The 27,712-nt window shown below is 37.8% G+C and overlaps 1 pseudogene; it reads right to left on the reverse strand.

Annotated features, from left to right (window-relative positions):
• Positions 1-363: 363 nt before the first annotated feature.
• Positions 364-27,712, reverse strand: LOC142431048 (AP-2 complex subunit beta pseudogene; annotated as a pseudogene).

Consider the following 27,712-nt stretch of genomic DNA (forward strand, 5'->3'; position numbering starts at 1 on the left):
AGGAGTTGATATAGCAAGTCCTGCCCTTCCACATATCCATTGTTGTTTTGCAATTAGCTGGACACAGTGTCAGCATTTAAATGACATTTCTTAATCTGAAATGGAAGTTCACTATCATTAGGAATATCCTTCCATGTTGCATGGAAAACTTGGCTCTCCATTTGGCCATCTTCTACAAAAAAGCACATTGAGCGTCCGGAGGCAGCTGAAGCAGAAGACATCCATAGTTTTTCACAGTCAGCGGCAGGTTATCCAGAGATTCCATCTTCATGACTGGGCCTAAGGTGTTGAGAGGTGGGAGACATCTGGTTTGGCACCAGTGGTGTGTGATTCACCAGATGTGAGCTGGGGATGACACCAAAATTATTCTAGTTTAACCGGATGGCAAAGTCCATCGTGTGATGCAGAGCTTTGCTGGTGATGTTCATTTTCATACAGATGTGAATTTGGCAGTGTTGATGGGATTAAGGGCTGCTGGAGCAGACTATCGAATTTACCTCCCAAGAGATCCACTGCCTGCATTTGCATGGCAGATACTTGTGGCACATTGAATGGGGGACCATGGTCAAAATTCAAAAGATCCCATAGTAGATCCCCTGGAGAAAGTATACCCTGAGGCTTCTCCAAGTTGGTGTCAGGGTGGTGCCAACAGGATTGTCACCCACATCAGTTTTCCATGGTGAATCGATACGTATATGTGATGGTTTCTGTGACTTCCTTCTACAAAAGTATTGGGGTTCTTATGGTACCCAGAGGCAAAAAGAACCTACGTGGCAGATTTCATCGGCTATCCTGGCGTTCTCAATATGGTCTGTTTCCTTGGAGATCTGTGGTTTCTCAGAGAAGATGACTTCTTCCGCAGTGACAGGATCCATTGGCCGAAGGCACCAGTGAATATAGCTCCGGTTTCCAAGGTCAGGGTTATCAGAGTCCTGGGTTGCCAAACTCAAGACTTGCTCGATCAAATGCTATGTATCTGATTGTTTTTCAAGAACTGCTTCACTATGGCAGGAAACAGAGTGAGCCGCACCTGGCTGTTTCCATCATGAAAACCCTGCAGGAAGTTTCCTAGTAATGCACCTGCATTGTCAGTTCTTCAGCATATTCTCCCATGATCCAAATCATAGCTGGTCAGACATCTGACTTATTTGGTAAGTCTACCTTTTCACCCAGTGTGGCAATAATGCATTCATACCTATTAGGATGTTTGCAGAGGATGCCACAATGACAACAGTCACCCCTTGAACGACATGATCGACTTTAGACTGGACAAGATGAAGCAAAGTGCTCATGCAGATGGTGCACGCTGGTCTAACTTGAGGGCACACCATCCAATGACTCACACAGCTTTACAAAGTCAACAGTGACCTTTGTCACATATGCCTTCAGTTCTGCCAGCAAATGAGCAATGCTGGGATGGGTCGCCAAAGAACCTCTGATTTCCTGCTTCAAGATGTCAGGCCTTTCCTGGACAATTAAGTGGATGTTCCTCAAGGCAATGTACTGCACCTCTGGCTTCCCAGAAAGAAAAAGGACAAATGGAGGGGCTCACTTCTTCCACAGCATCATGTTGTAGTAGTCAGAGTCCTTGGGTAGCAACTCTAGAGATTTCATAAGGACTTTCACTACTGAAAGTACCATTGCCGAGTTGGCACGAGATAGCCAAGAAGCTACCAAGGTACAGATGTTCTCAGCCTCCCCGTCATCTGTAGGGTTATAATTTGAAAAGCAATCAAGGATGAAGATTTGGTCACATTCAGTGCCTCATTCAAGGGTGTCAGCACTTTATCCGTGTTCTGAGAGTTCAGATCAAGTAGATTCCCGTTAGGGTGGATTCACTGATTTCAGCCCTGCTATAGACTCCACCACCACCATAGGATTTGAATCTGTTGTGAGACCTCACAGAGAATTCAGGGATCACTGACCTTCCACCATTTGGCAATGAGGTCGTGTAGTTTTGCCGCAAGACCTTGGCTGTTTTCTGGACATAGGGGTCTTCATCCGTAATACACGTGCCTGTGCCGAGGGGCTCACAGAAATAGTCTGGGATCTTGTCCACCAGAGGCAGCCCATGGCTCTGACTGCCAAGCCCCACAGCCCTTCACAAAACTGTTGCCAGTCAACATGGCCATTTCGGGCTGCCTCTTGGCATCGATCATCAAGTAGAGATACAAGAGCTTCTTTAGTTCCAAGTTGTCAGTGTGCACATAATTCGCTATATCTGGAAAGAGAGAGGTAACATCCTTTCCCAAGGTCACAGCAGCATCCACTTTCTTCACAGCCTCCTTCCTCTGTTTCATTTCATTGCTGAGCTCAGCCCTTAGTTCACCTTGCTCCCTTTTTATTCGTCGGCAAGTACTTGGGTTCAGTCCTGGTTATCTTTAATGTGCTCTGAAGGCAAGAGCCCAGGAGGTGTGAGCAGCCTCAGAACACAGCCAGGGGGTGCTGTAGTGGTTTCCTGCCTGCCATGATGCCTCCAGACTGTCAGCTCTTTATGGAAATAGAAGCCCTTGGTCCTTCTCCTCCGGAGTGGGAGTTTCTAACTCTGACCTTGATGTTAGTAGTCTAACTCATAACAATTACACCACCAGGGCTCATAAGCCAGTGCAAGGCTGTTTTAAATGTTGTAACTTTATTGTTGTCTCTGTTAAGTGCCATATAGCCAGTTTCGGCTCATAGCTCCTGCAAATACCACAGAACATGGGTCATGCCCATACCAGACTATTTGAGCTTATTGTTCTAGCTACCGCATCAGTCCATCTGCTGGAGGGGTTTCCGCTCTTGGTTCTGACTTTCTAATTTACCAAGTCTTTCTAGGGCATGTGTATGAGTACTCACTCAGACTCTGCTCTTCCTTCACAAGATTTCTTTCTCGCCTTGAGGACCTTGGCAGCTAAACAAACCAGATGATTGGATTTGCCATCTTGGTGAAGAATGCTTTGGAAAGTATGATAGGGCTTTCGTTGAATTTTCAGATTGCTTTGGGTAGGGTTAATATCTTTAAAATATTATGTATTCTAAACTGAGAACAAAGGTTGTCCCTACATTTACCTATATTGACTTTCGTTTTTCAACATTGTATAATTATTAGTGTACATGATTTTCACCTGGATAATTAAATTTATTCCTAGTTATTTTCCTCTTGGTGTTACTAAGAGCTAAATTTAATTTAATTTCCTATTAATTAATCAGTAGATATTATAGTAAGGTTTTAATATTAATTCTGTATCCCCAAATTCCTTATACATTCAGATATTTACTTCAACAGGTATTTTAGGTCTATCAGCATTTCCTACATGAACAATATGTCAAATGCAAATAAAATGGACACATTTGACACATTGTATGCCATCTTTATTTATTTATTCACTTATTAATTTACTTGCCTTATTACACTGGCTAAAACCTATAGCCAAATTGTGAATACAGGTGGACAGATGAAATACAATTTTGTATTACTTTTCTGAATTTAAACATTAAGTCTTTAGTTAAAATCACATACTGTTTTTATTTTTTGTAAATACTGTTTATCCATTGAGTAAATTGTATTTAATTGGTAGTTTGCTGAGAGATTGTGTTAGAAGTGGATTTTGAATTATGTTACATGTTTCTTTGAAATTACCAAGTGAATATTTCTTTAATTTGTTTACTAATGAGGCTAAATATGATGATAAGATTTTAAAATGCTAATTTAATTTTTAAATCTGGGTTAACATGCACTGTTTATAATACCTTGTCCTTGTGTAATTGTTACAATTGTTTTCTTAAAATTTTGCTAAAGAGTTTGCATCTATATTCCTGAGAAATATTAATTTTTAGTTTTCCTTTCTTTGAATCCTTTTAATTTGCATATCGTAACGATGCTGATCTATCAAAATTTGTTGGGAAATATCCTCTTCAAATCTATATTGTAAAGGTATCAGATTCACATTACCTCCTCTTACATGTTTGATAGAATTCATGAGAAAATCATTTGGGCTTGGAGATTTGCTTGCTTTTAGTTTTTCTTTTTTGTTGTTTGCTTGTTTTTAAATAATTTTAGTTACAAATTTATTTTTGTACATTCTATTTTATAGATTTTTCTTAATCAATTTTGATACAATGTGTATCAAATTCCTGATATAAATATAAATAATATTCCCATATACTCTTTAATAGCTGTAGAATCTTCTGAGACTAACCCTCAGTATATGTGGTGGTATTAATCATTATGTTACTTATTTCATTACTGACATTGAAAGAAATTTGTGCTTAGTTCTTAATTGAAGCTGATCAAAAGATCCTTTACCCTTAGAGGGGCATAGTGGATTGGAAGGTCAAATCAAAAGTTAGTTGCCAACTGCTTGACCATCACACCGCCAAACTCAAATCACTCTGTCATTGAGTGGATTAGAACTAATAATAACAATATAGGACAGGATACAATTGCCCTTGTGAGATTCTGAAACCGTAACTCTTTATAGGAGTAGAAAGCCAGGTTTTTCCCTATAGAGGAGTTTTGAACTGCTGACCTTAGGGTTAATAATCAAAGGCCTAAGCGCTACACCACCAAGGCGATATTCTATGTATGACTTCTCTGTTTTTCCATTCTTTGGACTTATTTCATATTTAGTTTTCTCTCTTTTCCTGTTTCTTGGAGTAGGATATGTGTTATTAGATAATTGTTTTTTAATATTTATTTTCTAATGTTGCTACAATACATTGTGAATTTCTTCCTATCACTGATTTCATTGTAGCCTAAAATGTTTGACTTTTTTTTCTTACCACAAAATGTACCCTAGTTTTCCTTACACCCATTTTTTGTGTGTTTTTTTCCACAAGTGTGTTTTAATTTTCAAAATTTGGGGTATTTCTAGCTGATTTATTACTAGTTATTTCAAATACAATTTTATACAATTTACATAACTTTGAGAGTTTTAAAAATTTACCCATTTTTTTATTTTTATGAACTGCAATAAATTTTATCCTGGTAAATCTTCTGGGTGCATATGAAAATAATATAAATCTGCAGTTATTAGACGTGCTAATACTAATAGAGTAAAGCAGATGTTTGTTTTACTCAGCTCTTCTTCCCTTTTTCTGATTCTCTTCTCTAGTTTATCTATGATCAGAGAAGGTTATGCTCTAAGACCTTTAGTGCTGTCATAAAAAGTTATCCCATGTAATTGGCTCAAAACAACACCCAGCACTAATATTACCATTCTACGTGTCACCAGCTGAATACAATCAATGATTACATTGATCAACAGACTCTCTATTTTGTTTTTTTTTAATAAGGTCAACATAAAGATTTCTGGATGTCCCTATCTATAAACTCTGAGAATCAGTCAGCCTTCAAGTTTACTCAGTTAAAATAATTTCAACTCAGGCGCTTTTAGGACAAGGGTGCCACTATCTTTGCTGCTTGTCAACATCAACAAAGAGGGGGAGGCTCATTCTTATCTTCTAGAGGGCAGGGATTTCTGGGTCCCCTTCCTCCAGTTCTAGAGTCAGTAATGAAGGTCCAAGTCCTGCTCGCACTTCAAATTTCTCAAATCTCTCCTTTTGGCTCTCCTCCTGTCTCCCTGTTCTGATCCATCTCAATAAGTAGTTTTGTCTTCTCCTTCTTTCTTATTCTGCCTTTAAGTATCGTGTGATTACACTGGATCAACTCAGATAATCCAGAATGATCACTCTCCTTTAAGACAAGCTGATGGTAACTTTAGTACTGTCTGAAAAGTCTCTTGGTAGTGTCGCCTAGTTTGGTTGGTGGAAATATTTTAGAATCTGCTTATCACAGGTAATAATATCTCCAATCAATGTTGTAGAATTGATTATTTTTCTCTGAATTTTCTCAAATTTTACTATATGGGTCTTGAAGCTCATTTATTAATAATATAAACCTATTTTCTCATTGTGAATAGACATTTTTACTGAAATAAAAGTATTCCTTTATCTACAGTCCTACCCTTTGACTTGAACTCTATTTTATATGATGTCAATATTTTCCATATAACTCTTTTATTTCCTGTGCTTACTGCACAGTATTTACCCCTCTTCTTTAATTTCATAATTTCTGATTTTAAATATACTGTTTCTCTTGTATATAGTATGTAGTTGGATCTTAAGTAGTCTAAAATTAAAACCAAAAATTATATTTTTGGAGGGATGTGGGTTGCTGGCAAGTAATCTTAAGTATGTGCCTGACCTTTAAAAATTTGTGAAAATTCACTTTTTAAAATCCCCATTATTTAAACTTTCCATCTTCTCTTATGTCCAACCAATAAAAACAGCAACTCGAGGTCTATTATCTTAATAGAGTTAGATGCCTTTTCTTCTTTGAATCCCTCTAGGTTTTTTTTGCATCTTCAGTTTACTAGCAGATTTCAAAATTTAAAAACATCGTGATATGATTTACTTTTCTATCAAAATGGAGCAAAGGTGCTTATAAACTCAATGATTTTCAAGAAATTAGACTTTTGGCCATGAAATACGGTTATCAAAGTGGTGAATCATCCTATGACCCAGTCTTGTACCAGGAGATAGTGCTCACAGGAGGACAGAGAAGGGATCAAAGTGAAGGCCATGATCTACTTGATTCAGGAGTAAATTAGGGTAAAAGTTAAAAGGTAGCAAAACAATAAGGAAAATGTTATATATTTAAGTTGTGAAATGTAGGAAATATATTCTGATAATTATAGTCTTCAGCATTAAAAATAGAAAAAAGATAACTTGATGATTGATTGATAGTCTTTGCTTCCAAATTTACAATTGAGAAATTAGCAACAGAATAAATCTAAAGCAGGTAGAAGGGAAATATAGAGATGATAAGAAAAACATCAAGCATAGAATATATGGGTTACCAAAAACACAATTCAGTATTTGAAATCATCTAATAATGTAAAAGAAATCTCGGAAAAACTGTTCATAAGGAAGTTGGATGCCACATGCAGGCAATATTAATAACAAAAGCAATAAATGAATTCAAATTTTACATACATATAAATAAAAATAAACCGGGAATAGGGTATTTACTGATATCTTAGAGAATATTGTTTCCATGGTGAATTAGTAAAGGTATTTTCATTTAAAAGAAACAGGAATACAGGAACAACGATTCTAATGATATCTATTAAATATTCTAAAAATCCTTGTCAAATAAAGGATTTTGACAATAGGGTGGAAATGTAAAAAAATGAAACAAGATTTAGAGAAATATAGGAAAATTATTTAAAAGTGGATGATTAGAATTTTGATTTGGATAAGTTGAGTGTTTGCTTCAATCGTCAACATAAAAATAAACTGCTATAAAATAGATAATAAAGTTCTATCGAACATGATATTTAATATAACAAAATATCAAATAATTTTAATGAGAGATGTGCAAAATATTAATAGGAAAATATCAACGGAGGACAAGTGAAACAGTGGGCTAGATAGTTGATGCGGGTTGCCTTGGGTGAAGTGGAACACCCACAGGAAGGAAAAGGAAATCAAGGAATGGAGAAAGGGTGTACTATGGGGGATCGGTAGTGGTTTAGACTGTGGAATTCAAAGTAATGATCTGAAATGTACAGCCTCACCTGTTACGATTTGAATCAATGAAGGAAGCAAGGAAAGAAGGAAGAAAGAACAAAGGAAAAAAGTGGAGAAACAAAATTGAAAAATGTAAGTGCACCTAATCCTCAGGAATCAACAATTTTGATATTTGATGTACGACATTTCACTTTCATATCAGTAAAAAATCGAGCTTACTATTTTACACACTAGTTACATTTATCTGGCAGCAAAAAATGCTGTCATGGTTAGGTTATTTGTCAACTATGTGTCAGCCGTGATTCTCAATGGTTGGGCAGTAGTGTGGAGTGATGTAATTCGGCAGCTGTGTAACTATGTAGTCCTCCTCCCTTTCGTGACCAGATGTGGTCACCCTTCATTTCACCTAATGCCAATTTTTTGCATAAATAAATGGTCTTTGAAACCCAACCATGTCAATAAGTGAGGAGTGGATAAATTTAATGTATGTCTTTCAGCTGCTCAATTTGAACTGCTAGTATATTTCTTTAAAGGGGGAAAGGAAAAACTCCATAATTTATAGCAAACACCCAAAATGTCACTCTGAAGACGATGAAGAACAGAGATGGTCAGGTCTTATAACTGTCTATTTAAACAAATTTCATCTCTTGTGGAGGATAGTATTCATGTTTTCAGTTTTTCACTCTCCCCCTCTCTTCTAAGAGCATTATCCTGTGGCTTCTAGTGTATTTTGCCCCTATCTATTCACTCTGGGCTTGATTACATGCCGTGCACTGGCCAACGGACTACGAGCAGATGTAACAGCTACTCATCTCTAAGCAAAATATATAAGGTGTACCATAAACATGTAGCTCTCTGGTTTTGACTCTCTCCAGTTCAAGTATATCTCGCTAAAGACGGCTGCGACAGCTTGGTCTTCAGAACGGGGGCAAAACCACAGTGTATGTGAGGGTTTAAAATGTTCATGGCAACAAGCAGACACATGCACACCCGTGCTCATGACAGCATTATTCACTATAGCAATAAGATGGGAACAACCTCAATATTCATCCATGGAAGTATGGGTGCTCACACACAGACAATACAGATGAAGCTGTACAACACCTCCTGGTGTGAATGGATTTGAAGGATACTATGCTGGGTAATATTAGTCAATTGCAAAAACACAAATACTGTATGAAAGCACTCTTATTTTTAAAATTGAGAAAATGTTCGTATACCAAAACAAACGTTGATGGTTACCAGGGTGGAGGAGCAAAGAAAGGAAGGGAAATCATAGACTAGATATAGAGAGGTGTTAACTTGAATAGGAAGGAGGCTCATATCCTACAAGAGAGAGAAGCCCTGCCTCAAAAAAAAAAAGATGTGGGGCTGTGAAAATTTGTTTGGAATATTGAATGCAAAATTAATAACGTCATCTGTAAATTCACAATAAAAGCTTTTGACAAAAAGAGTCTAAAGTGAATAGTAAGCAGCATGCATCTATTTCTATAGTAAATACCTTCATAAAGATATCACATCATGTGGTAAAGGATGGACTTCACAGTGAACAATTCTGAGCCATGTGCATCATTGCGATATAAAAAGAATATAATATCAATTTGATTTCATATTTGCAATTTGTTCATAATTCCAATCTGTAATGGAAACTTTTAAAACTTTGACATATATAAATTACAAGAATATGATAAAGACTCCTCTAAACTAAAAACAATCACTAGAATAGAAAACAGTAATACATTCCACTCACATTCAGGGCATCTAGTTTCCTTAAATACCATAATTTCCTAAATTCTTGAGAAAACCTGCCATAAAATGGAAGCAAAAGTGGGAAGACTTTGTCTTATGTGCTTTGGACAAGCTGGAAGCAGGCCCTGGGAAGGGACACCTTGTGGTACCAGCACCTGGGAAAGGACATTATGCTTTGGGACACGGAGGGTCACAGCTAAAAGGAGGGAGACCCTCAGTGGGATCGATTGCCATCGAGGTTACAGCTGTGGAGTCAAACATAGCAACAATTGTGAGGAATTATTGTACAATGATACGGTTCTTGGACTTAAGTGCAAATGAAGCTGCTCCCAGGACTTCAGTGCATCAGTTATCCATGCATTGCCCCACGGATCCAAATTGTACCTTCTGTATCTGCTCTGTGGCAATGGATTGGATAACAAGGGGTTTTAGATAAGGAGAATGACAAATGCGGTTTTAGGAGAGGGTACTGGTAGATAATTGTAATAGAAAAAAGGGGTCTAGTCCAGGTGCCAGTATCAAGAATGGCCATTCAGAGACGTAAGTGAATGGGGCTATTCCGTATATCAAGCCTCAGCTGTATGTCTGGATCTCAGTCTTGTTATCAGACAGCTCTGACTCAGTCCTTTCCTTGGGGTCTCCCAATTCAGTCTGAATTACATCCCTTGGGAGAATACTCTCTTTCAAATGTATTTACTGGGCACTCTTCCTAAGCTTTATGAAGTACTTAACTTTTTTTTAACATCTTTATAATAACGCTCCAATAATGAATCAATATTTATTTATATGACATTAATTTTCTCACTCTTTCATGTGATCAGACACAGAATGCCACTTAACAACCATGGAAACATGTTCAGCACTTGATTTCAATTTGAAAACAATTGCTCCTTGTTTACACAGAACATCTTTAATTTTATCTGTGTTGATTGCTACTTAGTAATTGCTTTCCAATACCATGAAGATTAAAAACAATAATTTGAAAATCAAATGCTCAGTAAAATGTGGAAGCTACTACTTTGGATACATTTTTGTTTTTAACAATAAATAGTATCTTTAACTCTTAGGGGGTTGGTAGGTGTTTGGGAAGAAAAAAATCTCCATAAAAATTTTGAGTATAAAATAAAAAGATGCAGTGTTTCCATAACCGTGCAAAACAATGGACTGCTTCAGAAGAGATCGTGGATAACATTGTAAGGAAAGGAAATTCTAAAACAATGTAAATGTGTTTCAACAACTCATGCAGAAACCTGCGTGCAAAGACCAAGAGGCGATTATTCAGACAGAACAGGAGGTAGTGCATGGTTCAAAATCAGAAGAAACAAAAAAGATTCTTCAGGGTTGTATTTTTTTTTTTTTGCCATCCTTGTTGAATCTGTATGCTAAGCAAATAATCCAGGAAACACGACTAACTGGAAAAGATCATGGGGCCAGGACTGAATGAAGGAAGTCTCATTAGCAACCTGCAGTATGCAGTATGACACAACCTTGCTTTCTGAAATAAGGAAGACACGACATACTTGATGCAGATCAAGGAATACAGCCTTTAATATGCATTGCCCTTCAATATCAAATAAAATCTGAAAAAACCCTCACAACCTAGCCAATAAGCAAATTCATCAGTGGGGAAAAGATTAAAGTTGTCAAGAATATTATGCTTACTTGGTGCACATTTAATGTTCATGGAAACAGCAGTCAAGAAATTAAACGATTTTTTCCATCGGGCAAATATGCTACAAAATACCTCTTTAAACCCTTAGAAAGCAAAGATGCCATTCTTGAGGACTAAGGTGTGCCTGTCCCAAGCCATGCTTTTGTTTGTTTGTTTGTTATGTTTTTTCCTATCTTCTCCTATACATCAAATGCATAAGGAAGACCAAGTATTGATGCTTTGAATCATTGTGTTGGGAAAGAATAATGAATATATACTTGCCTACCAGAAGAATGAAGATATTTGTCTTGAGAGAAGTATAGTAAGAATGCTCCTTAGAAACTCATATAGTTAAGCTTTCATCTCACACATTTTGGACCTCTATCAGGATGTACCATCAAAAGAACATCACTCTTGGTAAAATAGAGGCACCAGAGAAGAGGGAGCCCTTTAATGAGAAGGACTGACACAGTGCCTTTATCAATGGGCTCAATCATACCAACAATAAGGGGGGCACAGGACTGAGCAGTTTTTCATTTTGTTTTCCTTAATTTCAAAATGAGTTGAAACCCAAACTAGGGAAGTTTCCAACAATAGATAGTAAGATTTTAGTGACATTCCATTGTAATTAATCAATATTTTATTCATGAATCTCTAATCCTTTCAAGCGTTGCCAATTTTCTACCACTTGAAAAACAATGAAATATTCTTGCAAATTTTGTCCCAACAAGTCATTTTACAAGTGATACGTTTGGGGAGAGTATTTAACACGGATTGTAAAATCCCTGTAAGACCACATATACCTGTAGGGAGAAAACTCCAATACAGAAGCACTTTTAAAATCTCAGTAGTTGAATAGAAATGACATTTAAACTAAAGGCCCAGAGAAATTTGACAGTGCTCTTTCGATAGTATTATGACAGGATCTCCTTTAATTCTGTGAGTTTTTTATGAACAACATTTTCCCACCAAGATTGTCAGTTGGAGATAGATTCTGTCATTACTGAAAAGAACAGACATGTTCTTTGAGCTCAAATTGAAAAGAGCCATTAGTTGTAGATAAATGTTTCTATTCCCCTTTACCTCATCTCTTTTAAGGTACTAACCCTTAGGGTAAACGCGTCTAGAATGTAAGCAAGTTCTTTTTTTTCTACAGAAAATATTACTTGTAAGAGGGTGGCATGTCAGAGGCTTACATAATTCATTGCCAAGTACCTAACCTATTCTGAAAATCAGTTAACACCATGCTACCCTAGCTTATAATGAAACAAAAGTAGAACTGTCCAGAACTCATCTCATTTTTTCTTGCATTTCCAGGTTAATAACATTTCATTTGCTCCATAGTTCAGAAAATGTAATTGACCAAGGATGGAAAAGAAAGAGTGACAAAGAAAATATACTGTACTTAGAATATCTAAAATGGGAATCTAAAAGTCCATAAAAATATTTTTAGTAATATGGACTTTTTCCCATTCTGAATGACTGGTACAATTTTCTGTCACATAATGAAGGTAGGTAAAGTACATCCTTCATCTGAAAATATGCAGCAATATATGCCAGGGGTATTTCTCAGCATGCAAATGACTAGAGTAAAGTGAATAACTTAGATAATGAAACCACAGGAATAGTCCCGAATTGAGACTGTCTATACAATGTTTGCGCTGTCTTCATCCTGTGAACGTAATTTATTTTACGGTTGACACTAGGACATCTTTTGTTTTTATTTTAGGAATAATATGATCAAAGCAACAGATTGGTAGCTGCTGCTTTTATAAATGAAACTTTTTTTCCCAAGTTTTGCGTTTTATATTCTCTGAGCCCATTTTACTTATGAATTATATAAAACTAGGTTTTCTTTCTTGTTTGCTAAACCAATTACGCTATGATGAATTCAGAGGGGAGCATTATTAACTATTTGTTCCATATACCTGAGGGATACACTAAAAGAGTAGTAGTTTGAAGTCTCACATCTAATGTATCAAAATTGTATTTTTTGAAAGGATACTAATAAATACATGTCAGGGCTTTGGAAGTTTTGTGGAGAAATTCCATTATCTTTAATTCCATTTTCCATGAACAATTTGACACCCTCTTGTATACTTGTCCTGTCTGTCCATATGAGATGTCATCAATTACTTAATGTGGCCCTTCTTGCCCCAATCCCTTTGGCTATAATGCTTTTGTGATGTATTATAAATTCTAACTTCTATAGTGGTTCAGCGTTGGACTGCTGTCCATAAGGTCAGTAGTTCGAAACCACCAGAATCTCCTTAGAGAAAGACAGGGATTTCTACTCTCATAAAGATTTACTGTCACAAAAACCCAGTAACAGTTTTATTCTGACCAAAAGGTCACTCTGGGTCAGGGCTGACTGGATGAGAGGGAATTTGAGGTTTTTTGTTTTACGTCTAGAACTATAACCTCATTTTGGAGGGAGTTGTCTGTCACAGGACTAAGGTGACATAGTGTTTATGAGCAGGGCTGCTAACATCAAGGTCAGCTATTCCACAGGGCCAAATCTTTGGGGAAAAGATGAGGCTTTCTACCCCCTCAAGAGTTACAGTCTCAGAATCTGACCAGATGGAGAGATTTTTTGAGCCTGTGGACTGGTGCTTATTGCTCCTAACTTTACGGTTGGCTTGTCTTGATTTGGCTTTGCTATGGATGCGGACTTTACAAGGTTCCAACTGGAAAGAAGATTCTTCACATCAAAGAATATGATTATCTCCTCAGAGCACTGGGTTGATGCAAGTGGGCAGCTTAGAAATTGGATACCCAAAATGGGGCGGATAAAGGCATGAAGTGGCTGGCTTATGAACACTCATATGCGGTGAGATGTATTCACAGGATTATGTTGTAGGTGTTCATTTAACTGCACTTGTTAGGCATAGAATATGGTTATGCTGTTCACTTATACAATTAAACGAGGTTTTGGCACATATTGAGTTGCATGCATTTTAGTTTTATTCTGTTCGGTACACATGCTATTTTATGTGTCATTGCATGTGCTATGTGAGTCTGAAGAGGAATTTATTGACTGGTATTGGACATATGGGCTGATATCAGACTTATGGACTTGGTCTGAACTGGGCTGGGATGTTTTCTCAATATACGATGGCTCTTTTATATAAAACTCTTTCTTCTGCACATATGAGTGTCTATGAATTTGTTTCTCTATTCCACCCTAATACACCTTGTTTCTCCAACTTCTGAAGCTTTGTGAAATAAGTGGATCCTCAGGGCAAAGATCTGAACTTTGGGTTGTTCGGGACTTAACAGCACCCACGACCAGGTGTGTCATTTCCTTGAAGTTCCATGAGTTCTGTGATGCTATTTTAATGAACTTTAGAACCTAAGATTACATGAGGGAATATACTAAGGGGAGGTGTTGGGGGAAAATGGAGTAATGTAAGATCTTGGAAAGGTGTTTGATACATCTCTAATCTCCAACCCGTTGGGTCTAACTACTATTAATTATTACAAAATAAATTATTATTACACAAGAATATTGAGAAGCAATGCTTTAAAATATATTTTTAATCTGATAAGTTATATGAATACTTCAGGTATTGAAAACAACAAACAAGTAATATTTAAATAAGAATATATAATATTTCAGATAGCATATTTCTTAAAACACACGTTAACATTTATTCTTATTTTCAATAAAAAATAGCCAGATGTTATATGCCAGTTCTCTACTTCAATAAATATGAAACCAATGAAAATAATTGAAAAAGCTATGAATTATTTATAAATGTACCACAAGAAAAGAAATGGAATAGACATAAACAAGATGTGGAAAGCCAAAAACCAGGCCCAGCCTTGTTTTTTAGACTCTGTTGTGTTGCATCAATGTTTGTAGAATGCTGATAAATTTTCCAAGGAAAGGAGTTCTAATTCCCACTGAGAGCCCATTTGTGTCGGAATAGAACTGCTCCCACCGGGATTTCAATGACTCATTGTTCCAAATCACTTCACTGGGTGTTTCTTCTGAGTCACCTCTAAGCAGGTTCAAATCTCCAACCCATCCTTTCATGGCCGAGGACATGTATCATTTGTCCCACTCAGGAGACTTTATTCCTAACCTGGATAAATTAAATATCGTTATAGAATCATCAAATAACTAGCACCACACATCAACTAAAGGGTACACTTTTATTAAGAACAATTTTATTCCATTTGGAACCCAATAAAATAAAAATAAGGCCTGAAGTCAAACTATGAGTAACCATGCACTAGATATTTCACCTTTGCTGTTCATTATAAATATGGCTTTTTTATTACATGTGTTGGCTCTCATTATTAGGACATGCTGTCAGCCAAGACTAGTCATTGGAAAGAACACCATGCTTTGTAAAGTAGGAAATGAAAAAGGAAGTTTTCTAAGAAGCCGGATTGACACGGTGACTGTCATAATGCACTCAATTATAACAGCAGTTGGATGGCGCAGACCGGACGGCCTTTGGTTCTGTTGTACCTCTGACCACTAAGAGTCAGATCACACTTCACAGCACCTGACAACTTTTTTATACAAACTTTTTAATATAGTTAAGAGATCTTCCCTTATTTAATTCTTCAGTACTTAACTTCTGGACTCTCGTTTGTTTGGGGATCTTTATTGGACTATATGAAGGCAAATATGAATGAAGGAAAAATTCTGCTTAACAAATATATATTATAAAATTCAAATGTAGGGTAGTCCTGTAGTATTAGCTGCATAGCTTTCTGTGCACCCAAACGTAGTGAGCTTGTTTGGATCATAACCAGTGGGCGTGTAGAGTCTGCGTGTGTCAGGAAGCCTTTGTGAATGGAACATATTGTGCGGGGTGGAAGTCCCCGAGTTCCTGATACAGCGCCTCCCCTCTGCAGTGGATTTTCTTTCCCTTTATGTCGCCTCTTCTTTCCACTTTCAAATATGCCCTTAGGTTTCCCTTTCCAGGAAATTGTCCCTTGTTCTTCATGTAATGAATACAGGGTGAGGGAAAAGTGAATGCGAACATATAGGACATTTATATGGCAGAGAGAGATGCTGTAACACCTTTCCTGTCTGAAGGCACTGTCTGTCCACTAACCACAAGCGTTTTCACCCCCACAATTCTAATATTGCCTTATTATATATGGTTTTTGCACATGAGTGAGCATTCCAAAATTGACAGAGAGAAAAATCACCTTGCTCACCTATACAGTTGATAGGAGAGTTTATTGCTTTGAGAAAATGTTTAGTTAGACCATGTGAGTATTTTGATCATGACTAAAACCTACATGGGTTGGTGTGTTGGGAGTTTGGAGGAAGAACAGTATGAGCCCCGCCTCTCAGAAGCTACTGTCATGTGATGAACAGATGCACGGGGAAGGAAATAAACAACCGTGACGGACATATTTTCATGTTAGAATACTTTAGCACGGTCTAGGAACCCATGGTATTCTTCACCTGATAGCCTGCCAAACTTTAAAATTTATTTATGAAGCTACGTAAGATAATTTTATAATACACTTAGCACTGTGCCTGGGGCCAAGAACGTCTCAGTAAACAGCAAGTATGCCAGTGGGGCCACTATTACCAATGCTAAAATAAAAGGCTGTAAAATTAGCACTTCCAAATACTCAATGAAAGATTCCTTCCCTGAAGGTTTGTAAACAAGAATAAATCTCATTGTGTCAATTTGCTTTACATACTTTCTGTGCTCTCTTCCCCTCTCCTGTTCTTTGATACAAACGAAAACAATGTAAAACATCAGGATTGTACATAGACTGTTACAGAGTAAGTAAAGTAAGAAGTGAAGCAAAATATGTGCTGTCTACTCCCTGGATGTCATAGGGATAATTATAATATGTGACCATTGGTTTTGTATCATAATGTAAAAAGGAACCACGCAAGTTCCTGCTAGAAAGAATCCATGACAACATAGATAAAGAGACCTTCGGTTGAAATACTAGCCAGCAGTGTTTCTCAGTTAGGAGAATTTGAGATTTTTTTTAAGGCTATCATTGCTTAGGCTAATTTTATGGATGTTTAGAATTTACTGAAACAGTGTGCAAGATGATATGTTGTAAAAGCACCAGTACATAAAGTCCAAAGATAGACATGACCTTGTGAGATTGAAGTAATTTCTATAGAGCTTTTCATGTGGTGGCTGGAGGTCACAGTAGACACAGAATCTCAGTAAAATTAACTTAGACCTTTCTTAACTTCACATAGAAAGACGTGGATGAAATCACACAGGCTAGGTTTGGCTGCCTCTGCTATTTGGAAATAGTTCTGGTATCAACTGGCTTGTAACAGACAGAAAGCTGCCATGTAGACAAAATGAGAGAAAAGCCAACTGGAAGTTCAAGTTAAATGATCACCATGGGATCCACTGCTGTCAAGTTGATTCTGACTCATGGCAACCGTAAAGGACCAGAGAAGAATTTCCCCAGAAGGATTCTGAGACTGCAATATTCAATGGAAGCAGGCTGCCTGATTTCTCTCTCATGAACTCACTGACTGGTGTGTTTGAACTGCTGACCTGACTGTTGACAAGTACACAAACTACGGCTCCACAGAAGGAGGAGAAGGCTGTGTACCAGACAATTCCAAGTCTAAGCTCTGATACTCTTTACATTAGAGTTGCTGTGAGTGAGAATTGGCTTGATCTTCACGGGCCTATAGGATAGCAACAATTAGTCTGTCAGTTTGTCACGCAATGGTAGCTTGCATGCTGCAGGGATATTGGAAAGAATGCCAGAAGTATTTCAAATATATGAGAATGCCAGCAGAGTTACACAGGGAATACAGGTTTCACAATAGCTCCTAGCCTAAGATGAATTAAAAAGAAGGGGGTGATCTATTTATTCAAAATTGGCCATCGACAAGTTTATTTACAACATCAGGGTATTGTCTGCTATTGCTGCCAGAAAATGAGTCCTCTGGTTGAAAGGAACTGTAATTGTCACTCTGACACAGCTGTTTCCTAACGTTGAGCAGACCTTTGTGGATCACGTGCAAGTCAATCTTTGCTGAAGAGACTTAAAAAGACTTGCAGTAGGGTGTCGGAAGTTCATGCCAGATTCAGAAGTGCTCATAGAATGTAGGATATGATTGTGTTGGGCTGAGTTTTCTAGAGAAGCAAAACCAGGGATATTTATTTGTGTAAGAAAAAAACCTTTCTATCAACTCAAGTCCATGGAAAGACTGATATTCGCTGGAGCTGACCTTCAGATTCATGCAATTGCTGGCCTAACACTCGGAGAAAATTGCATCCGAATTATGGTGTTGGCAAGGATTATTTAATATACCGAGAACTATCAAAAGAAAGAACAAATCTGTCTTGGAATATGCAAATAGTGCTCCCTAGTTTTAAAGACTGTGATACTTCATCTTACAGTCTTTGGAAATATCTGAAGCAACTCGCTCTGAGAAAAGAGCATCATGCTTGTTAAAGCAGAGGAGCAGCAAAAAAAGACATATTGCAAACAAATTTATGCTGCATATCACAAATGATGACATCACATCTGAACAGAGTCAGATGGAATACACAATAATCAGATTAATTATATCTGTGAAAAAAGATGATGGACAAACTTAATGTCATCACTCACAACAAGGCCAACAGTCACCTTGTTTCTGTGTAACTTCAAGCTAAAGCTGAAGAAACTTAAAACAAGTCCAGAAAAGCTAAATCACAACTTTTCATAGATCTCAATTGACTTTTAAAAACAATCTCAAGAATTTATTTAATATATTAAGTTTATAGTTTCTGTATTTTTAATGTTTCTGCCTGTGCATTCCGTGTCTGTGTAAATTAAAGGGGCTAAATTTGAAAAGTTATAGCTCTACTTAGATGTACCATATATATAGTATCATACGGATATTTCATTGGTTAAATATCACTTTCTATTTTGAAGACAGGATTTATCAATGTGAAAGTGGCAGGGCAAAACACGCATGAACTTGAAGTAAAGGATAATGATGCTGTTGACCCAGAACCATGCGGGAAGTGCAAAGAGAGCCTATTACGAATTACCATTATGGTTTAAGTCCTGAAACCATGACCTCCTGGCCCACCAAGCACGATCAGTGAACCGTGGCAACAAGGTAATTTCCTACCACAGTGCAAACCTCATATTAAAAAGATTCCAGTCATTCCTTGTACAGCTCTACAGGAGCAACTTGAAAATTCCGCAGCAGATGGAAGCATTAAGAGGTGTAAAATGTTTTAGAAAGATTTCTTCAAGTAGATGTTGCATATAAAGTTTATGAATTGCAACTCAAATGGTTTCAGGACTTTTCTATTTTACGTTTTTCATTATGACATAGATTATTGCTTCAGAAATTGTTGCTACTTTATTTCTCTTAGCATTTCTAAGTCCTCGTGTTACAAAATTATTGTAAATCATGCAAGGGAATAAAATTTTAAGAACACAATGAATTTCAAACAAGGTAAAGAAAGATACTTCTCTTTATTTTTATACGCAACTAAGTTTAAATTTCCCCCCTTTTCTGATTATATTGGTGGCAATTTTAATGATTTCTATTGCTTTTGTTTACTTCCTAGTCTCTTCCAAATGAACTTTTGCTAAAGGATTTGAATAGTAATCTCTATTAAAATTCCAAATACACAATGAACTTTGTGATTTGATAAATCAAATGTTTTCTCCCTCATCCTTGTCTTTCTGTTTTTTCATTTTCATCACCTTCATTCTTCATTTCAATAATTAATTTGTGCAAAATAACCTGATAGTCTTTGCATGACAGAGGACCACAAATCTTACACTAACTCTCCTTTCCACAACAATTATCTGTGACTGGACTCAATAATACATTGCAATGGCTTCACAGAATGCACAGATGATGCTCAAGATTATGAGATTTATTAGGGAAACGAAAAGGTTAAAATTTAATGACAAATGTTCAAGATACAATTTTCTAGTCAGGAAAGTTTTGCCTCTGCCATACCAATAAGGATGTCTCTCTGGTCCTCAGCCACGTGGTATACCAGTCAGCTATAGGCCTCTACCACTATAAGTACCAGCTCCATCTCCATGACTCAGAAAACACAGTCCCTCAATTACCTCCCCCAAGAAACCCTACTGCACAAGCCAGCCTCCTTCTCCAAAGCATTCAGCTTCATGTCATCTGAGGACTAGGAAGTCGCATGCTCTGGATCCTGGTTCTGTTGCTGCTCCTCTTCTCCCAAAGCTGTTCTTCTGGATCATGGAGCTTCAATGCACAGGGAGCTCAGGGCTCAAAATAGGCATTTTTTTACGGATAGTGATATCCCCTGATCCTGCTTCTAAGATGATTTATTTTATATCCAGGAGATGGCAGCCATCGTTAATCCTGTGCATTCTGGCCATTCTATTTACTATTTATATGGCAGTGTACCACCACTTATCTGTCAGTGCTGTGGTGACATATGTTGTTGTGATGCTGGAAACTATGTCACTGATACTTCAAATGCCAACAGGGTTCAGCAGAGCTTCCAGACTAAGAACAGACAACCAAAAAGGAAGAGCCTGCCTTTTTGTTTTGAAGGAAGGAACCACCGACCACTTTGTGCATATATTCGAAAGCTTGTCAGATACTGAAGACCTAAGGAACTGTAAATGGAGCATTTTTGGAGATAGTGTTAGAGGATGGCACCTGCAGGCCAGAGGGCACTCCGACTGTATTGAGGAAGAGCTTCTTTCTCAGAGTAGGGGCAACCATGGTGACAGGAGTGGAGCAGAGCCTGTGGGAATGAAGCGTTTGAGATCTTCATTTCCTCATGGGCGATGACTCAAGATGACAAGAAACAGCCGCACAAGCATACTAATGATCAGACCTTGATATGTGCAAAGTATGAATCTGGGAACATTGGAAGTCTTCAAAAATGAAATGGAATCCATAAATAATGACATTCTAGGCATTTGAGAGCTGAAATGGACTAGTATTGACCATTGTGAATCAGAAAACCATAGAGTTTGCTATGTAGGGAATAACACAATCAAGAGAAACATCCTTGCAGTCACTGACAGAGAGCATATTTCATAATGAATAATTGCCACAATACTGACTTTGGCAAGGCTTCAATGGTCAAGATAGACTCTGTAATAAACCTGTACGATAAAGAAATGAGGAAAAACATGGAACCCTGACTGTTTGAGGAAGAAGACAAAGGAGCTGAATATCCATGCTCAGAGGAGACAAAGACCGTGCATTCCCATAGCAACTCTTGGTTGCTGTGCTTTCCAAAAGCCTGAGAAAGACCTGATTTACCCATCGTGCAGGTGTGGTCCTTAGCTGATTTTACATCAACAGGAACTTTTATGAGATGTAAGGGTGGTATCTAACCTCTCAATCAGATTACAGCCTGGTGATGTGTCTTTGGGAATACGGCCTTCTTATAAATCAACGGCCCTCAAACTGTGGGTTGCGGCCCCTTTGGGGGTCAACGACCCTTTCACAGGGGTCTGATTCATAACAATAGAAAAAATTACAGTTATGAAGTAGGAATGAAAATAAGTTTGTGGTTGGGGGATCACCACAACATGAGGAACTATATTAAAGCTTTGCAGCATTAGGAAGGTTGGGAACCACTGTTGTAAGTGGAGAAATGGGGAAACTCTCTTTCTGTCTGCTTTCCAGCCTGCTGAAATCCTGCCTGCCTCCATATGTACCCCATGTGGGCCCCTTAACACTGAGAGTTGTCAGCACCCTATCATTTTCCACAGACCTTAGATTCACAAGAGTCTCAATATTGTTCTATTATCTTCTTGGTTCCTGCTCCATTTTTCTAAGTCATAAGTCTGCAATTGTGTGAGTTTGAACAGCACTGTTGTAGTTACATATCTGTTACCAACTTGAGGGGATTCAGAGTGAATGGGTGGGTTTTAGCCTGTCCATCAGGTTGCATCTTGATTACCTCATGGGGAGGTGCTAAGGAGATAGGTAGCTTGCTTGAGAAGGGACGCAGGCTCACTCCCTGGGGGACATAGCAATTGACAAGCCACATGGAGATAGGCGGATGGCAGCCAGAGTCTCAGAGCTGGAGAAGCCAAGTGAGGACCCCTGCCAACTCTGAGATGTTCACACCACCACTGGATCACAAGGCTTTCCACACACTGCCCAGTGATCTTCCTACATTTGGCTTCATTGCATGTGGTTTGTGAGTCTGAAGAGGAATTTATAGATTGGTATCAGACATATGGGCTAATACAGGGCTTTTGGACTTGATCTGGACTGGGCTGGTATGTTTTATCAATATTCAATTGCTCTTGTGTATAAAGTTCTTCTTATACACAGGTATCTATGAATTTGTTTCTCTAGTCTACCCAGACTAACATAAGCACCCAGACTTGCATCCAACTTGTGGACTGGAGTTGGATTAGGATGAAAGGCTTCTTTGGATATAAGATCACTTGCTGACATAAAGCTTTCTCTTATACACATATGCGTGTCACTGGATTTGCTACTCTAGGCAACCCAGCCTAGCACAGCAGGGCATGCTCCACTGAAGGCTTACAGTGGGAAAGGTAGAATTTCTTCTTGTTATTCACATCTCCTGGGTGAAAAGAGTCCAAACAGCCTTTATTCTCAAATATCCAAAGAGTAGTTCTCCTTCACTCAACATCCCAGATCTGTAGAATAAACTCTGTAAGGAAAACTAGAGAGGAAAGGATCAAACTGCCACAGGTGTGGCATTGAAAAACCACCAGGCAGATGCACAAATAATGGCTGATGCAGGAGTAGAGTCACCATCATTTGCCACACTTGCAGAGTGACCAAGTAAGGGCTAATCCAGCAGTGGCAAGCCTCACAAATATAACAAAGGAAAATGAGAAGTGGCAAATATCATGAATAAGAAAATTAGTGACCATATAAGAGCAAAAATAAAATTTAAAAGTCACGACAAAATATCGTGAAGTCCTGTTTACCACTTGTCTGTCAATTTATTGCACTCTGGTGGCTTGTGTGTTACTGTGATGCAAGAAGCTCTGTCACTCCAAGTTCAAATGGTCAGGCAACGTGAAGAGGTTTCAGCAGAACTTCCAGACAAAGAACAGATAACAAAAAAGGAATTAGTGCCAATCTGAGAGGAAGTAGCCATGGGAAACGATATGCATAGCTGTGAAATATTTTCAGATATGGCTAGCCTAATGACTAGAAGCAGACCATTGTCAAAGACAGTGCCAGAAGAGTTAGCTAGGCAAACCAAAGTGATCAAAATGAAGAATCGAAAGCTATTGCAGGAAAGAAAAGTGTATGAATTCAATAAGGTAAAAGAAAAGTGTTGGCTTCCATACTACTCCTCATCAAACAATTTAGAACTTATTAGTATACAATTGTGTTGTGTAGAACAGTAAATGCTGCACAAAAGATGAACTCCAGAGTCTAATTAATATCCAAGAGCGTCCCGGCTATCATGATGGTTGTGTCTGTGTCTTAGGGAAGGCTAGCTTCCGAGTGAACGTCTCCATTAACCAGTACTGCGATGATGCAAATATCACAAGTGGGTGGCTTGGACAACAGGAGGGTGTGTGCTCACACCTTAGGAGACTAGGATTCAAAGGCAGAATGCCACCTCTGCAGAAAGGCTTTCTCTCTTGGGAGCTCCAAAAAAAGATCCTTCTTGGTTCAGGCTTCCTGCTTACTAGGAAAGCTCCATGTATCATCTCCTGTATGTTTTTCCGTCTCGCTCCCTCTCTTCTCTTGTTCAACCTGTTTGGGTAGATCAAAAATATATTTAATTAGCATATAGCCTACGTCAGCATTCTCTTTACATGATAAACAAACCTGTTTTCAAATGATTATAACCTTGGGCATTGTTGTTGTTTCAGGTGCCACAGAATCAATTCCAAATCACAGTAACTCTTTGCACAACAACACACGGCCGTCCCTCACCTGCACAAGCCTGCCAATCATTTTTATGATTGAGCCCATCCCCAATTCTTCTCAACATTGTACATTATTTGTTATGAAACACACAGTCAAATGCCACTACATAGTCAATAAAGCACAAGTAAACATCTGTCTAGTATTCTCGGCTTTCAGCTATAACCCATCAATATGATGTTACTTGTTCCATATTGTTTTCTGTGTCCCGCTTAAGCCTAGCGAATCTCTCTTTCAATAGACTAATGCAATGGTTGTTCAGTAATCTTCAGCAACGTTTTCTCTGTAATTGATATCAATGATATCGTTCTATAATTTGAGCATTTTGTGGGGTCACCTTTCTTAGGAATGGGTACAAATCTGGATCTCTTCCGGTCAATTGATCAAATAGCGGTCTTTCACATTTCCTGGCATACACGAGTTAGTGCTCCCAGTGTTTCATTAGCTTGTTGAAGTATCTCAATTATTATTCCATCAATTCCTGGAGCCTTGTTTTTGTCTAATGCTCTCAGTTCGGCTTGGAATTCTTCCCGCAGTACTATTGATTCCCAAGCATATGTTATCTCTGGATATGGTTGAATGTTGACTGTTATGTTTGGTACAATGTCTCTGAGTAGTCTTTGCATCTGCCTTTGGTGCTTCGTGCAATGTTCATTATGTTGTCTATAGAATCTTTCAATATGGAAACTGTAGGCTAGAGTTTCTTTAAGTTTTAGAGATGCTGAATGTGTTCTTGCCTCTGAACACCCAACTCTTGGTCTTTGCATACATCGTTATAATATTTTACTTTTTCGTCTAGAGCTGCCCTTTAAAATATTCTTTTTGCCCTTTAAAACATCCTGTTCAGCTCTCTGACCTCATCATTTCTCCCATTTGCGTAAGCTTCTCTTAGGATGTTTCGGTGTCTTTTCTGACATCCACTTTGAAGTGTTTCTTCTCTGTGGTGACCTTTCACTTTCTTCGTGGATTATGTTGCTGATATCCCATATCTCATTACGTGCCTGTCACTGGTCTTCAATGCACCAAGTCCTGAGATTTCCTCAAATTTTAAGTGGGGTCTACTGAGGGTTATATTTTGGCTCCTAGGGGATGTGTTTTCGTTTTCTTCAGCTTCAGTAGGACCTTACGTGTGAGTACTTGGTGGTCTGTTCTAGGCCACCTGTGATGTGGTTTTAGCTTCTGATATTGAGATTCTCCCTCGTCTTTAACCATGGATGTAGTTAATTTGATTTCTGTGTATTCCTTCTGGAGAAATCAACATGTATAATCTCCATTTGTATTGTTTAAAGAGGTAATTCAATGAACTATTTAGACTTGCAAAATTCTATTATGTGAATTTACAAACAAAACAAACAGGAAAAAGAGGAAAGCCCAGTCTTTCGCCCTCATATCTGCTAGTGGTTTCCAACCAGCAGTCATGCGGATCACAACCAAACACTGGCAGGATTCCAAAATAAAGTTTTGAAAGGAAAACAGAGTAAATCTTGAAATACAACATTCTCCAATTGATTTTATTTCTAGAAACTCTATCCTTAGGAAATAATTTTTTAAGTGTGCTGAGGTACATCTAAAGGTGTTCATTATAGTCACTGTTTAAAGTTTCAAAATTTATATATAAAAAAAATCTATTGCGTGATTTCCAGCTGCATTTCTTTCACCGAGACCATATTTCCCAATTAGGTTCCCTTCTTTGTTCTTTCCAATTTTTGCATTCCACTCACAAATAATTATCAATGTAGATGCACATGTGTTCCATTTCATTACAACTTCCTGTTTTCCTAGATACTCCATATTTTGTACCTTCAAAGTTCCAATGATTAACTTTGGTTTGCAGTGATTTCTTTTCATTTTGAGTCACGCCCTATCAGCCAACGACGGTCCCCTCAAGCTTTACTTCTGCTGGTTTTACTCCATTCACATCATTATTGTGGATTATCTTTTGGGAAGGTGGCTCTTCCCCAGTTGACAGTGTCCTGCTGCTTTCCATAGTGTTTTCAGTGGCTAGTCCCACCAAGTAAACAGCACATGCCTTCTTTGTTGTCTGCTTTTATTCTGGGTGGTCACAGCCCGACTGGGTACACATGAAATTGTCCTCACAATCTGCTATTATGCTAATGAATCTGAAATTATAATAAGAAAAACATCAGCAGGAAAAGCTTCAAGAAACAAGCTGGGAAGGTAAAGAAATCATAAAGGGAATTTCAAATCCATAAGGGGAGCAAAAGAAAGCAACTAGAACAAGTTGACTTTTTCTTAGCTTTCACTAATATTACCTGGCTACAGTAAACCTCAAACTCCTGATCAGATTAACAGGAGTCCTTACATTAAATGTCCATTTTCTTCAGAATCAATTGCCCTATACAAAATCCCAGATGATTAACAGTAATTCTCAAAATTCTCAAGACAACATTAAATATGAAAAGCAACTATGTTAAACATGAAGAGACCCAGTGAATATACCATATGATTTTTATAAACGTTAGTGTATTCATGGGTATTATTTGTATAAGCTTTAGTATATTCATGGGTTACACACTGGACTGCTAACCACAAGGTCAGCAGTTTTCAACTCCAGGGAGTCCAGCTCCAGAGAGAGAAATAAGGCTTTCTACTCCTGTAAAGGTTTGCAGTTTCTAAAACCACAAAAGCAGTTCAGTTATGTCCTATAGGGTTGCTGTGAGCTGAAAACTACTTGACAGCAGTGAGTTTTTAATTTTGCTTTGTTTTTTAATGAAAGTATTATTGAATAACATTCACATACACTGAATATAAATAATTAATATTAGAAAAAGCTGAAGTTACCAGAAATATTGGTATAGGGAAACATTACACAATGATAAGGAGGTCATGTCCAAAGATGGATACAGACATTTGAAACATGTGTGCACCAAGCAATGGAACGTAAAAATACATTAGATAAAAACTGAGAAAAAAAACAAGGAGCAATAAACAAATGCACAATTATTGTAGGACATGTTACTAGTGCTTCCCCAGTGATTGGGAGATCAAGGAGACAAAAAGTCAAAGTATTCTGATGCTCTGAACAGCACTCTCTAAGAATTGGATAATGTGACATCAGCCAGTTTCCTCTGAAGCACACGGAAATATTCAGGAAGACAGACCATGTCTGATCCATGAACTATACTGTAACTGAAGTAAAATAATCGAAACCATTCAAGGCACATTCAAGATCATATGACAACTATTAGAAAGGAGTATTCAAAGGATTACAATTCTTATCCCACATTATGAAGATGCTGAATTTAATCTTCATACTGCTATACACACATTGTCCTAATTTTCCATATTTTTTATTTAAAAAGTAAAATGAATATATGAGTAACTTCTAGGGAAAAGTATCTATTCTCTATTGAGAAAAAGAAACACATGCTACAGATATTATAAGGTGTTTGCCCTTTTCCTCCATCACAAGCAAAGGCCAGGGTCCTCCATGGTGGCTGGTGCTTATCACACAATTTCTCCTTAACGAATGCTCATTGACATAATGGGAACTTCTGCCAGCTCTAGCACTCGGTTACTTTACAAGCATTACAGAAATGTACCAGAACAGCCTATTGATTTATTTACCCTTGCTTTGCCATTTTAAATGACACCCAGAGAAGCTGCACTGGCCAAAGCTACTTGGTACATGATGCAGATTAATTGCTGCCGCCGCCACCGTCGGTCATGAGTTTGGTGTGGCCTGTATTTTGGTAAGCAAGACTAGGGGAATTTATTTGTGGTCATCTGCATCAATCTTTATTTAGAAAACCAAATGAATCACTATAAAACCTCACTGTCAAAATGGTTGATGAGATTTGGTAACGCACAGAGCCAGTTATTACCTGGCCTTATATTTCCTCTGGGTTTTCTGCTGTGTAAACACTCACCTGCATCTTTTGATTGCAGGCATTTGGGGGCACGGAGCCAGGTCCCAT

Source organism: Tenrec ecaudatus, chromosome 17 (assembly GCF_050624435.1).
Source record: "Tenrec ecaudatus isolate mTenEca1 chromosome 17, mTenEca1.hap1, whole genome shotgun sequence".
NCBI lineage: Eukaryota > Metazoa > Chordata > Mammalia > Afrosoricida > Tenrecidae > Tenrec > Tenrec ecaudatus.